Source organism: Podarcis vaucheri, assembly GCF_965113315.1.
Source record: "Podarcis vaucheri genome assembly, chromosome: 6".
NCBI classification, from domain to species: Eukaryota; Metazoa; Chordata; class Lepidosauria; order Squamata; family Lacertidae; genus Podarcis; species Podarcis vaucheri.
The window spans coordinates 35,333,891-35,346,393 of NC_138764.1; the positions used below are offsets into that span (position 1 = coordinate 35,333,891).

Below are 12,503 nucleotides of genomic sequence, written 5' to 3' on the forward strand. Positions count from 1 at the left end.
ATTACAAGGCCAGTTCTTCCATTAGGAAGAGTGTGGCAGCTGCCTCTGACAGCAAATGTCATGAAAGGACAGCAAAAACTGTTATTTATTTATTATTATGGTAACGGTAGAAGGTACAGGACCCCTGGATGGTTAAGTCCGGTCAAAGGCGACTATGGGGTTGCGGCGCTCATCTCGCTTTTCAGGCCGAGGGAGGTGGCGTTTGTTCACTGACAGCTTTTCCAGGTCATGTGGTCAGCATGACTAAACCACTTCTGGTGCAACGGGACACTGTGACGAGTGCCAGAGCTCATGGAAATGCCATTTACATTCATTCATTCATTTAAGCAACAGTATTTACCATTAGGGACAAGGAAGAAACACTTGTGAAGTTCTTCTTTGTGGGTTAAACCACAGAGCCTAGGACTTGCCAATCAGAAGGTCTGTGGTTCGAATCCCCATGACGGGGTGAGCTCCCGTTGCTCGGTCCCAGCTCCTGCCCACCTAGCAGTTCGAAAGTCAAAGAACAAGTAGATAAATAGGCACCACTCCGGCGGGAAGGTAAACGGCATTTCCGTGCGCTGCTCTGGTTCGCCAGAAGCAGCTTAGTCATGCTGGCCACATGATCCAGAAGCTGTACGCCGGCTCCCTCGGCCAATAAAGCGAGATGAGCGCCACAACCCCAGAGTCGGCCACGACTAGGCCTAATGGTCAGGGGTCCCTTTACCTTTACCTATGGTGCCAAAATTACTTTCATGTGCACCTTGACATAGCGAGATGGGAGGAATACTATTTGCTGCCCTCTCTCAGGCAGCAAAATGCCTTGCCCCTGCCTAATCATTAATATTGTTAGCCTCCCTATTTGTGGATGATATCCAGCTAAGTCATACCTGGAATACACCCGTTGAAATTAATGGACTTGTTAAGTTTATTGCATCCGTGGATTTTAATGGCCTGCGTTGAGTATGATTTAGTTGAATATTAACCGAAGAGTTTTATCCCTCTATTTGGGCCTGATTCCCACTTTAGATGTGACGACATCATTAACAAGCCATTTTCTCATGTCATTTTCATGTGGTGAGTATGCCTTATTGTCAGGGGTTCAGGAGCAGAGACGCAGAGAAGGGAGGAAGCAGAGAGCGAGGGGGAGGAATCCGAAGGGAAAATGAGTGATGATGACGACCCGAGATCTCCAAGCCTAAGCAGTGAGTCAGAGGACTCCCAAAAGGGAGCCCCAGTGAGCAGAGCAAGGGGGGGATCCGGGGGGACACCCCAGGAGGAAGGGAACAGAGGAGATTCAGAGAGTAGCAGCTGGAAGTCGGGACCCACGCTCATAACTGAGGGCGGCAGCAGCTGGAAGTCGGGACCCACGCTCAAGACTGAGAGCAGCAGGGAGGAAGGTAGCCAGGCATCGGGTTCCGGAGGCTGTCAGCAGGAGGGAGGGCACGAGTCAGGGGTGGTCACGCCCTCCTCAGAGAGCGAGGCAACGGTTAAGAGGAAAGTAGAGAGTTGGGCGCGCGCGCCAAGTTCAAATGCAGCGGAAGCTGGAGCAGTAAGCAGCCCGGAGAGTGAGCCAGGTCCCAAAGCCCGCCGCAAGGAGGCAGAAGGATCAGGGGGGTCAGCGTCAGAGGAGAGTAGAAGGGAGGAGGCCCAGGGGGGCAGAAGGACCCAGAGACGTAGGGAGAGGCGAAGGAGGTGGAGCAAGGCTAGGGTATTAAGCTGGTGTGCAAGAGGCGGGGACTCAGACGGGTCTTCGCCGACCTAGGGCAGAAGGTGTAGAGCTGCACGCTGCAGTTCGGAAATGGAACCTGTAACTTAATAAAGACTCTTATAAAGTGAACGCTGGCGGACTTGGTCCTATGTGAGCTGGGACTGGGGGGCAGCTCTGACAGTAAGACCCGTCTCACAAAAGCTTCGGACACCTGATATCTCGCAGCGGAGAGAGAGGCAGCTGGAGGAGGGGATCGGTGTTTGGGAGCAAGCTCACGACGGTTAGCAGAGATGACGGAAGCAGAGACAGTTGCAGCGCTGCAACAGGCAGTTACCCAATTGAACGCGGAGGTACTGGCATCCAAGAAGAGGGAGGAGGATGCGGCAGCCGCCTACAGAGATCTCCACGCCAGGTTTGAAGCATGGGTTAAACACGGGCAGCCAGGACCCAGACCGGAGGGGGTTGGGTTGGCACGGAGAGCAGGAGGGCTTGTGGCTCACTTCGATGGGAATTTACAACAGTACCCCAATTTTCGAGCAGACGTAATGTGCGCACTGCAACTGCTGGCAAAAGACTTTAGAGATGAGGAAGAGAAAGTGGGGTTCATACTATCCCATTTGCATGGGGATGCTAAAGCGTGGCTACGCAATTTGTGGAGGGATAAAGATCCGGCGCTTCAGAATGCAGATGCCTTTATCAAAGCGATGGATGCGTGTTTTTTGTCTACTATTGATGTGGATCTTGCCCGACGGGAGATTCATGGACTAAAACAAGGGAGGGCAAGCGTCCGGCAGTACCACGCCCGCTTTTTTGCGCTGGTCAGTGCCTTAGAGTGGGACCGGGATTCGCCCCCTGTCAGAGACCTGTTCTGGGAGGGTCTAAGCTCTGCGGTCAAGGATGAGATTGCAAGGGGGGAGAGGCCCCGAAGCACGCAGGAGGTGGTCCAAAGGGCGCTGACTGTGGGGGTGAGGCTGGAAGAACGTCCATGGTGCAGAGATGAAGGACGTGGAGGGCGCGAAGCAGCGAGAAGTTTCTCTTTCATTCCAAGAGAAGCAGCGCGTGCGCAATCCACACCTCCGCCTGGAGGGGGAGGGGAACCGATGGAGGTTGGAGGTGCAAGGGCTCAGTCAGCAGCCAGAGCCCAAGCACCGACAGCAGTGAAAGCGAAGCCTCCTAGAGGGAACAGGAAGTGTTACATCTGCGAGGATCCAGGCCATTTGGCGAAAGAGTGTCCCCGGAGGCTCCACAAGCACACTGCAGCCTCAGCAATGGTGACTGCAGCAACGCAGCAAGGAGAACCACAGCAGGGAAACGACGATGTCTGGCTGGAGACAGAGGCACTGGGGCCCAGCCAGACGCATCAGTGAAGCAGTCCCCAGCGATCTTGCAACCCACGGACCCCCTCCCACCCAAACCAGTAGTGCAGCTCACGGCATCTCTCCAGCTACCCGATGGTGTCACTATCGAAGTGCCGCTTTCTGTGGATTCTGGAAGCAACGCAGACTTTATAGCGCAGGATTTTGTGGAGCAGCACGCTATACAGCTACTGCCTGCCACTCTGCCCCTGCAAGTCGTCACAGTGGATGGCAGAGAGTTGCTAGGGGGGCAGGTGGTGAAGCAAACGCCACCGATGGTGATGCGCCTTGGCAACCACAGGGAAGTCATCAGTTTTAATGTCACCCAACTGTCGGACACGCCCATTGTGTTGGGCATGAGTTGGCTGGACAGGCACAGTCCGACACTGGCTTGGTACCAGAGACAGCTGATCTTCGGCTCCTCTTATTGCGCAGAACACTGCATCCTGCCCAGACAGGAGGGAGAGGAGGAGGAATCACAACTGCAGTTGGGAACGTTGCAAGCAGTCCCCCACAAATACGCAGACTTTCTGGAGGTCTTCTGCGAGAAAGAGGCTGACAAGCTACCACCGCACAGGCAATATGACTGCAAGATTGACCTCCTACCAGGGGCGACGCTGCCGAAAGGGAAGCTGTATTCCATGTCTGAGGACGAATTACAGGAACTCAAACAGTTCATAGATCACAATTTGCAGCGCGGTTTCATCCGGGAGTCCAGGGCAGTAGGGGGCAGTCCTGTTTTCTTCGTGAAGAAGAAAGACACGCCCCAAAAAAGACTGGTGGTGGATTTTCGCCTCTTAAACAAGATGACCAAGCCTTCTGATTTCCCCATGCCCAGGATTGACGACCTACTAGCGACGGTGCGCAAGGGACGCGTGTTCACCAAGTTGGACCTGCGAGGTGCGTACAATCTCATCCGCATGAGGGAGGGCGATGAGTGGAAGACAGCCATGTTCACGCCTCTGGGCACCTAAGAATACAGAGTGATGCCGTTTGGATTGCAAAACGGTTCTCACTGTTTCCAAGCTTTCATGCATCATGTGTTGGCGGGACTCCTTTACAAGAAGTGCGTCTGCTTTCTGGATGACATCCTGATATTCTCCGAATCGCAGCAAGCCCATGACCAAGATGTTCGGGAGGTGCTGAAGAGGCTGCAGCAGCATAGACTGTACGCCAAACTGGAGAAGTGCCAGTTCGACACGACGGAGGTGGATTTCTTGGGTTACAAGTTGTCGGACAAGGGGCTAGCCATGGACAGCGCCAAGGTTCGTGCGGTGTTGGATTGGAAGAGCCCGCGCAACCGGAAGGAGGTCCAGCGGTTTGTCGGCTTCGCCAACTTCTATCGCAAGTTTATCAAGGGGTTCGCGATGCAGACGGCGGCCATCACGGACACGCTAAGCTCCAAGAAAAAGAAATTCATCTGGACGGAGCAGGCGGAGCAGTCCTTTCAAGCACTCAAGCGTCTCTTCGCGTCGGAAGAGCAACTGCTGCATATCGACCCCAGCAGACCGATGCGGGTAGAGACAGACGCGTCCGATAGAGCAGTGGGAGCTGTCCTGCTGCAAAGGGACCCACAGGGGGTCTGGAGGCCGGGAGCGTTCTACTCCAGAAAGCTCAGCAAGTCGGAGCAGAACTACACCATCTGGGACAGGGAGTTGCTGGCCATTCATGCAGCTTTCAAGGCGTGGAGGCACTTCCTGATCGGCGCCAAGCACACGGTGCAGGTCTGCACGGATCACAAGAATCTGGAGCACTGGCGCACGGCTCAGTTCCTGAACCAGAGGCAGATACGTTGGGCGGAGTTCTTTGCTGACTTCAATTTCCGAATAGAGTACGTCCCAGGCGACACCAACGTCATGGCGGATGCACTGTCCCGCAAACCGCAATACCTCGAAGAGGCGACGCCAGCGGCAGCCATGCACATCTTCGCGCCAACAGCGTGGGCGTGCGCTTCAGCCACAGTAGACCTGGATGCGGTGCGGCGGGCGTTGCAGGACGACTCCTTCGCGCAGGCGAAGATGGCAGAGGTGCACAAGGGCACGGCGAAGGGCGACGAGTTCCAGATACGAGACGGCTTGCTCTTACGTAAAGGGGCCATCTACGTGCCGGGAGACGAACTTCGCGCCAGGGTACTGCAGCAGCTGCACGACGCACCCACGGCCGGGCACTTTGGCACGGAAAAAACGGTGGAATTAGTCGCAAGGGACTTTTGGTGGCCCAGACTGAGAGGGGAAGTCGCAGACTACGTTGCGAGGTGCGACACCTGCCAGAGGGCCAAACCGGTGCACAAACCACCGGCGGGACTGCTGGAACCGCTGCAAACGCCGTTTGAACCGTGGGAGAGGGTGGCCCTGGACTTTGTTACGGATCTACCCAGCTCGAGAGGCAAGACAGCTGTACTAGTGGTGGTGGACTTGTTCACCAAGATGGCACATTTCATTCCGTGTGCGAAGGTGGCCACGGCGGAACAAACCGCCAAACTGTTCGTAGATCACGTGTTCAAAGTGCATGGTCTGCCGCGGTCTATCCTGTCCGACCGCGGGCGCCAGTTCGTCTCGAATTTCTGGCAGAAGCTGATGAGTTTTCTAAATGTCAAGGTCGATCTGGCATCAGCAAGACACCCGCAGACCAACGGGCAAGCAGAGAGGGTCAATGCCATCATGCAGCAGTACCTGAGATGCTATGCCAATCAACAACCTGCGACCTGGGTGGATTACCTGCCGCTCGCCGAGTTCGCTTACAACAACACGAAGCACGTGTCCACAGGGGTGACGCCGTTCTTCGCCAACAATGGGAGGAATCCCAGAACCTTCCCGGGACGGGAGAGAGTGGGGGACGGAGAACCACAGACGGCGGACGCGTTCGCGTCAGAGTTGCAGGCGGTACACGATCAACTCAGACGGCAGCTGGAGCTAGCTAAGCACGCCTACAAGGTGCAAGCTGACAAGCACAGGCGGGTTGGCGAAGAGATCCAAGTGGGAGACTGGGTCTGGTTGGCAGCCCACGCAGTGCCGACCAGGTCACTAGCCAAGAAGAAGTTGGGGCACAAGCAAATTGGTCCGTACCAAGTCGAAGCACAGATCAACCCGGTAGCCTTCCGACTGGTGCTGCCGGAGGGTTCCAGAATGCATCCGGTGTTCCACAGGTCGGTGCTCACTCCCTACAAGGCACCTCACAGATTCCAGGAGCCAGGGACGGCACCGAGTCCGTTCCGGGAGCGGACGGAGACGCGAGGGGTGACGCAGCAAGACCCCATCAACGAGGTCACGGAGATTTTGGACTCCAGATGGGGGGAAGAGGGAGTCGAATACCTCCTAGCCAGAGAGGGCACCCGGGCCAGCGCCAATAGCTGGGTGCCAGACTACGCTCTGGAGGAACCCCTGCTCAAGGACGAGTTTCATGCCCTTTTCCCACACAGACCCATGCCAGCGAGCTTCTTCGACGACTGGCTGTTCACGCCCACACTTTCTTCCAGCACGTTCCATGGATTCGACTCAGACGGGGAACCCGCGCTGAGCACCCGTTCCCCAGAAGGATCGCCGGCGGGTTCGGCGTCAGACACCTCGTATTGGTGGGACGATCGACCGGAGGAGCAATGGCGCCGGAAGTGGCTGGAGATGCCAGGTCGAGCGACCGACGCAGAGACTGACATGGACGTGTTCGGGGAGGACCTTGGGTTCGAGCACGGCGGTACAGAGATGGAAGCGGAACAGGTCAACGTCGGCGACCGCGAGGAGGAAGACTCGGAGGTCTTCAGTTGGCGGCCAACCACGGGGAGCGAACTGTATCCGGCATTCCCTCCCGTGATGATGGAGCACCCAGCACCCACACCTGAAAGCGGGGAGGGGGGAAGGGGGGGCTTCGAGGGGGGGATGGATGTCAGGGGTTCAGGAGCAGAGACGCAGAGAAGGGAGGAAGCAGAGAGCGAGGGGGAGGAATCCGAAGGGAAAATGAGTGATGATGACGACCCGAGATCTCCAAGCCTAAGCAGTGAGTCAGAGGACTCCCAAAAGGGAGCCCCAGTGAGCAGAGCAAGGGGGGGATCCGGGGGGACACCCCAGGAGGAAGGGAACAGAGGAGATTCAGAGAGTAGCAGCTGGAAGTCGGGACCCACGCTCATAACTGAGGGCGGCAGCAGCTGGAAGTCGGGACCCACGCTCAAGACTGAGAGCAGCAGGGAGGAAGGTAGCCAGGCATCGGGTTCCGGAGGCTGTCAGCAGGAGGGAGGGCACGAGTCAGGGGTGGTCACGCCCTCCTCAGAGAGCGAGGCAACGGTTAAGAGGAAAGTAGAGAGTTGGGCGCGCGCGCCAAGTTCAAATGCAGCGGAAGCTGGAGCAGTAAGCAGCCCGGAGAGTGAGCCAGGTCCCAAAGCCCGCCGCAAGGAGGCAGAAGGATCAGGGGGGTCAGCGTCAGAGGAGAGTAGAAGGGAGGAGGCCCAGGGGGGCAGAAGGACCCAGAGACGTAGGGAGAGGCGAAGGAGGTGGAGCAAGGCTAGGGTATTAAGCTGGTGTGCAAGAGGCGGGGACTCAGACGGGTCTTCGCCGACCTAGGGCAGAAGGTGTAGAGCTGCACGCTGCAGTTCGGAAATGGAACCTGTAACTTAATAAAGACTCTTATAAAGTGAACGCTGGCGGACTTGGTCCTATGTGAGCTGGGACTGGGGGGCAGCTCTGACACTTATGAATGCATATCCTTTTGGAGATGGCTGACATTTACTGTGCCAGGTGGAAAGCCTAGAGAATTAATAGGCTCCCTGATTTGGTAGATATCGGCTGTCATCACGTGGGGAGTGCATTCAGAAGACGTAATCACCGGGTGGTTTCGCCAAGTCAAAGCTGCTGAGTATGAAAATTGAACCCTTTATCTTCCATTAGAGGGGCAATATGCTTCCAATGGGACTGAAATCCTCAGAGACGGAAAAACTGATATTGCCAAAGCACCAAAATTAAACAGGACTTCAGCATTTCAGTGATAAGGCTGCTTCTCTCTAGGGGCTATTTCAGTAGTGACACCAAGAATGCCTTTTCGTCTGTAAAATCTTGTGTATGGATATTTAAATAGGGTGTGGAGAATGGGAGGAAATTTGTTAAACCAAATGCAGCCTTTTTGCTCAGTTTTCACACACAGGAAATGCAAAACCCAGTTTAATCAGCAGCAGTAAAAATGATTCTTATTAAACTAGATTTCCCTTGTTCAATATTTCCCTTTGTCTTACAGCTTTTCCTTATAAAAAACTAACCTTATGGTTCTGCCTAGTCCAATTACAAACACATTTGTATTTCTGGGTGTTGCGTTTTGTCCTAGTTTTGTTGGCTCTGTGAAATCCAGAACTTGCTTGGTTTTGTTTTTTTGGTTTTGTTTTTACGTTAGGTCACTATGAAAGTCTAACAGATGATTTAGTGTATTATTAGTTTTGGCTATCAAAACAGATCATGGGGGGAAACAGGCCAGGTCATTCTGAAATGGCATTTTCATGCAATGGAATATACCTGATTCTGTCAGCTGCCTGTTGTGTGACTTTATTCAGCAACAAATTCCCATCAATTGCACATACCTTGTCAAATATGCATGTACCAGCCAATGCTCTGCTGTATGTATGAATGAAAACAGACACATGCACAGAGGCAGGGCCGGCCCTGCGATGAGGCAGAGTGATGCAGCTGCTTCAGGCGGCAGATATTGAGGTGCAGGGAGTGGCCATGTGCCCCCCATGCCAGCCTGCTGCCCTCAAGCACAGTAGAGGATACTGTCCTTTCACCAGTAGTGGAGTAAGATTCAACTACCAGTCCTGTTGGCTTCTCATATGTGTCCTGGGAAAGGATATCTTCTTGCCCTTTGCCTCAGGCAGCAAAATGTCTTGAGCCAGCCCTGTACACTGGATGCAGCACATTCAAGTTACAGAGACACAGATGCCATTTAAGAAAACCATCATACATGAAACAAGTCTAATTTGTTACAGAGTAGAGAAGTGTTTTCCACCTTGGTGCACAGCAGTTCATGGAAATGGACACAACTTACATAAAGTGAGAGCTAGAGGTATGTGGTACAGTTATGGCAAGTTTCCCTTTTGTATCCTTCTGATTTCCATCTATATAATGCAGGCTTAACTTATAGCCAAAGCTATTACAAGGCATCAGGAGTTTAAGCTCATGGGCACCGTCCCTCAGTTTCTTTAAAGTATTCTCCTTGCCACTTTTCCTTACGCCTCAGGAGTGAAATGTATCCATGTTAGTTTCACTTTATCTCAAATCAACATGCCCCACACTGACACGATTATCTCGAAGCTGTGATGGTCACCATTAAAATGTTGACATTTACTGTTTGAAACTAATTTGCGTTACTGTGAAATTGCAGGTATGCCCTGTAAATAAGTGTCACTAACATGAATTATCTTCAGACACTTAATGTCAGCATTTTAATGCCGGCCACTCTCTGTTGTAGGTGGCTGTAATTTGGGAGCTCGGGATCTGGAGAAGTACTAGGGTTAGGCTTTAATGAAGTGTCTGAGCAAAGAACAGGGGGAAGTCAAGCACAGAATAAGAAGCAGGGAACTCTGGGAACGAACCTTCGGAAATTTAGATATGTATTTGAAATGCTGTTTTTGCGCTGCACAAAAGCACAAAAATGCTAATGATATTTAATTCTCCTTAACTTCTAACCTTTTTAATCTGTTGCACTGCTGGCTCTGTACTGTAAAATGGTTAAATAATTCCAGGGTTGCCATCTTTCAAAAAGTAAAAACCAGGACACCCCAAACGTTGCCAAGCCCTAAATAATTCTATACATCTGAATAACAGTGTCAATCACACTGTTTTGTATTACTGCATATTGGCCGTGTTCACACATATAATGCTAAATCATGTTTAGCATTAAAGTGGTACGTTGTTTCTCAAATAGTTTAGTTGTCGAACAAATCGGCTCCCGAACGCTGCAAACCTGGAAGTAAGTGTTCCAGTTTGCAAACGTATTTTGGAAGCCAAACGTCCGACACAGCTTCCAATTGAGTGCAGGAAGCTTCCTCGGCCAATTGGAAGCCACACCTTGGTTTTTGAACAGTTCGGGAGTCGAGCAGACTCCTGCAATGGATTAAGTTCAAGAACCAAGGTACCAGTGTATGAGGATGAACCCCCAGTGAGCCCCGCCCCACTGCTCCTTCAGTGCTGCCATAAATTTGGAAGCTTTTGCTTTCATCTTAGACTAAATTGCTATGGACATCCAAATCTAGGTAAACTCTAGTTACCCAGACTTTACTATCATTAGCAAAGACAAACCAGTTTTAAACAATTGTTCACGAAGCTGGCTTCTTTACACTAAATCGTGTCCTCCCTCAAAGACGGCACGTGTTGCGGTGCGACCTGGCAACAACCCTCTGTTGTGGGTGGGTACGATTGGATAGCCACAACACCCTATTGGAAGGTCCCTTGATGCTGGGTTTAATCAGGCCAATGGGACACTAGCCAAATGGATCGAGGGACGTATATATGCCCATACACATGACCCTGAGCTTCCTCTTTGGGCCAGTGCATCAGAACACCCACCCACCTCTCCCTATATTTAGGGCTTGCACTTGACCTTGCTATGCCATCATGTGTGATCTGTCGTTGGGACAGGGGTACGGCAGGAATTTTCCCCACTTGGCTGATTGGCTGTTGCCATTTGGGTTTTGCCTGCCGCGTAGCAAATCGTCACAACTTGTAAGGTTGCGGATAGGCTCTGGTTCAGGTGATAGGGATGGCAGAACGCTCTCGCCATCCCTATGTGAAGGGTATTCCGTTAAAGGAATCCAGGGACTCAATGGTTTGGTCAACCCTGGGAGGGTTTGTGCCCATGCCTGAGTCCAGGGGGACATCTGGGTGGTGGACTAGCCTGACCCCAGCTTTCCGCTGTTCCAGGTGTTCACCCTAGGCTGACCGAGGTGCAGGGAGCTAGAGCCTATGCTCACTTGATGTAATCAATAAAGTTGTGGCCTAAATTCTGCCAAAAACCAAACCAAAATTTGAGTCTTGTCTGAATTTATTTAAGGAGGAGGTTAAAAGGTCTAAACACTCAACCATAGTTAAGACTTACCACAGTTTTAGGATTTAGGCATAACAATAATTTGTGGTTAGTCTAACATCTGTGGCAGCTTCCAAATTCTTCCAATAGAGGAGAGAGGAATTTGTGAACCTGAGATTCAGAGTGGTTTATCTTCCTAACACCATTCCATGGTTTAGTGTTACACTGAGTCATTCTAGAGCGTCTGATTTTGCTTTAAAAATATGTATATTCAATTAGGACTTTCCATTTTTCAGTGCTGGATGAGCATCTGCATTAACTATGAACTACAAAATGGAAGGAAAGAAGGGGGGATAATTAAAGGCAGCAGAAAATCACAGAAGAAACCGTCATGAAACAATTAGGCCAAAGTATCACTGGCACATTTCTTTCCCCTTTTCCAGTTGTTTGGGGGGGGGGTGTCCTTCCCCCCACTTCTCTATAAAATACCAATTGGAAAATTGCCTGGGGGCTCCTAAATCATTAGTAAATTAAGAATCTGTTTTTAATAGCGCTGAACTTGTAAATAATGCATTAATTGACTAGCCTGAAAGTTAGGTTGAGTGGTAGGAACTCTGGCTGTAAATGCATAGTGAAAGAATTGTGCAGGGTGAGGGAGCTGCACAATGAACGGAACAAATTAAATATGACAGTTGATATTTGCGAAAATGGTGAGATAATTGGAGGACACCTGCAGCTGTTTTCCAACCAAAACAACAGAAGCTGAATATATATCCAATAGAAGTGTGTCACATTTTTATTTGGGCACGATTCTTTTTTGTCCTCCTTGGGGTTTTCTGCTGCGAATTGTGTTTGTTTGCGCCTTATTTTTTGTCAGGTCATATGTCTAAACAAGCAACAAGTGCCTCTTCGCCTGATTCTGCAGTTTATTGGTTCTGTCACTGTTACATCTTGCTGTGTAAAAAATAAGAGCATGAATCTTATTTACTAAGAGCTGGGAGTTCCTGCAGAGGATGACTCGGGCAATGCACAGGAGAAGCCTTGAATCCTTCAAAACATTTATCTGTGAGCTTCTTACCTGTACTGGTTTGGGGCTAATTTCTCAATATCTCAAATATCTAAGGAACGTGGCTCAATAGACCAATGAGAAGCATTCTGTGTATGGATGTGGACTGGAGTTTTGTCCAGCCAAAGGTGCTTGGAGACTAAATACACTTTCTGTTAATGATACAATAACAGTGGTACCTCGGGTTAAGAACTTGATTCGTTCCGGAGGTCCGTAAATGATGGCTATGGTACTGATAGCAGGTTTCACACAGCCTTTTAGACTCTTTTACATACAGCTTACATCATGCTAAGTACATAACTACAGCAGTACCTCGGGTTAAGTACTTTATTTGTTCCAGAGGTCCGTTCTTAACTTGAAATTGTTCTTAACCTGAGGTACCACTTTAGCCAATGGG

General features: G+C 51.3%; 1 protein-coding gene across 7 annotated transcripts in view; it reads left to right on the plus strand.

The window, feature by feature from the left end:
- Nucleotides 1–12,503, plus strand: part of LOC309535175 (uncharacterized protein) — a 258,807-nt gene that overhangs the window by 188,282 nt on the left and 58,022 nt on the right. The window lies entirely within an intron of this gene.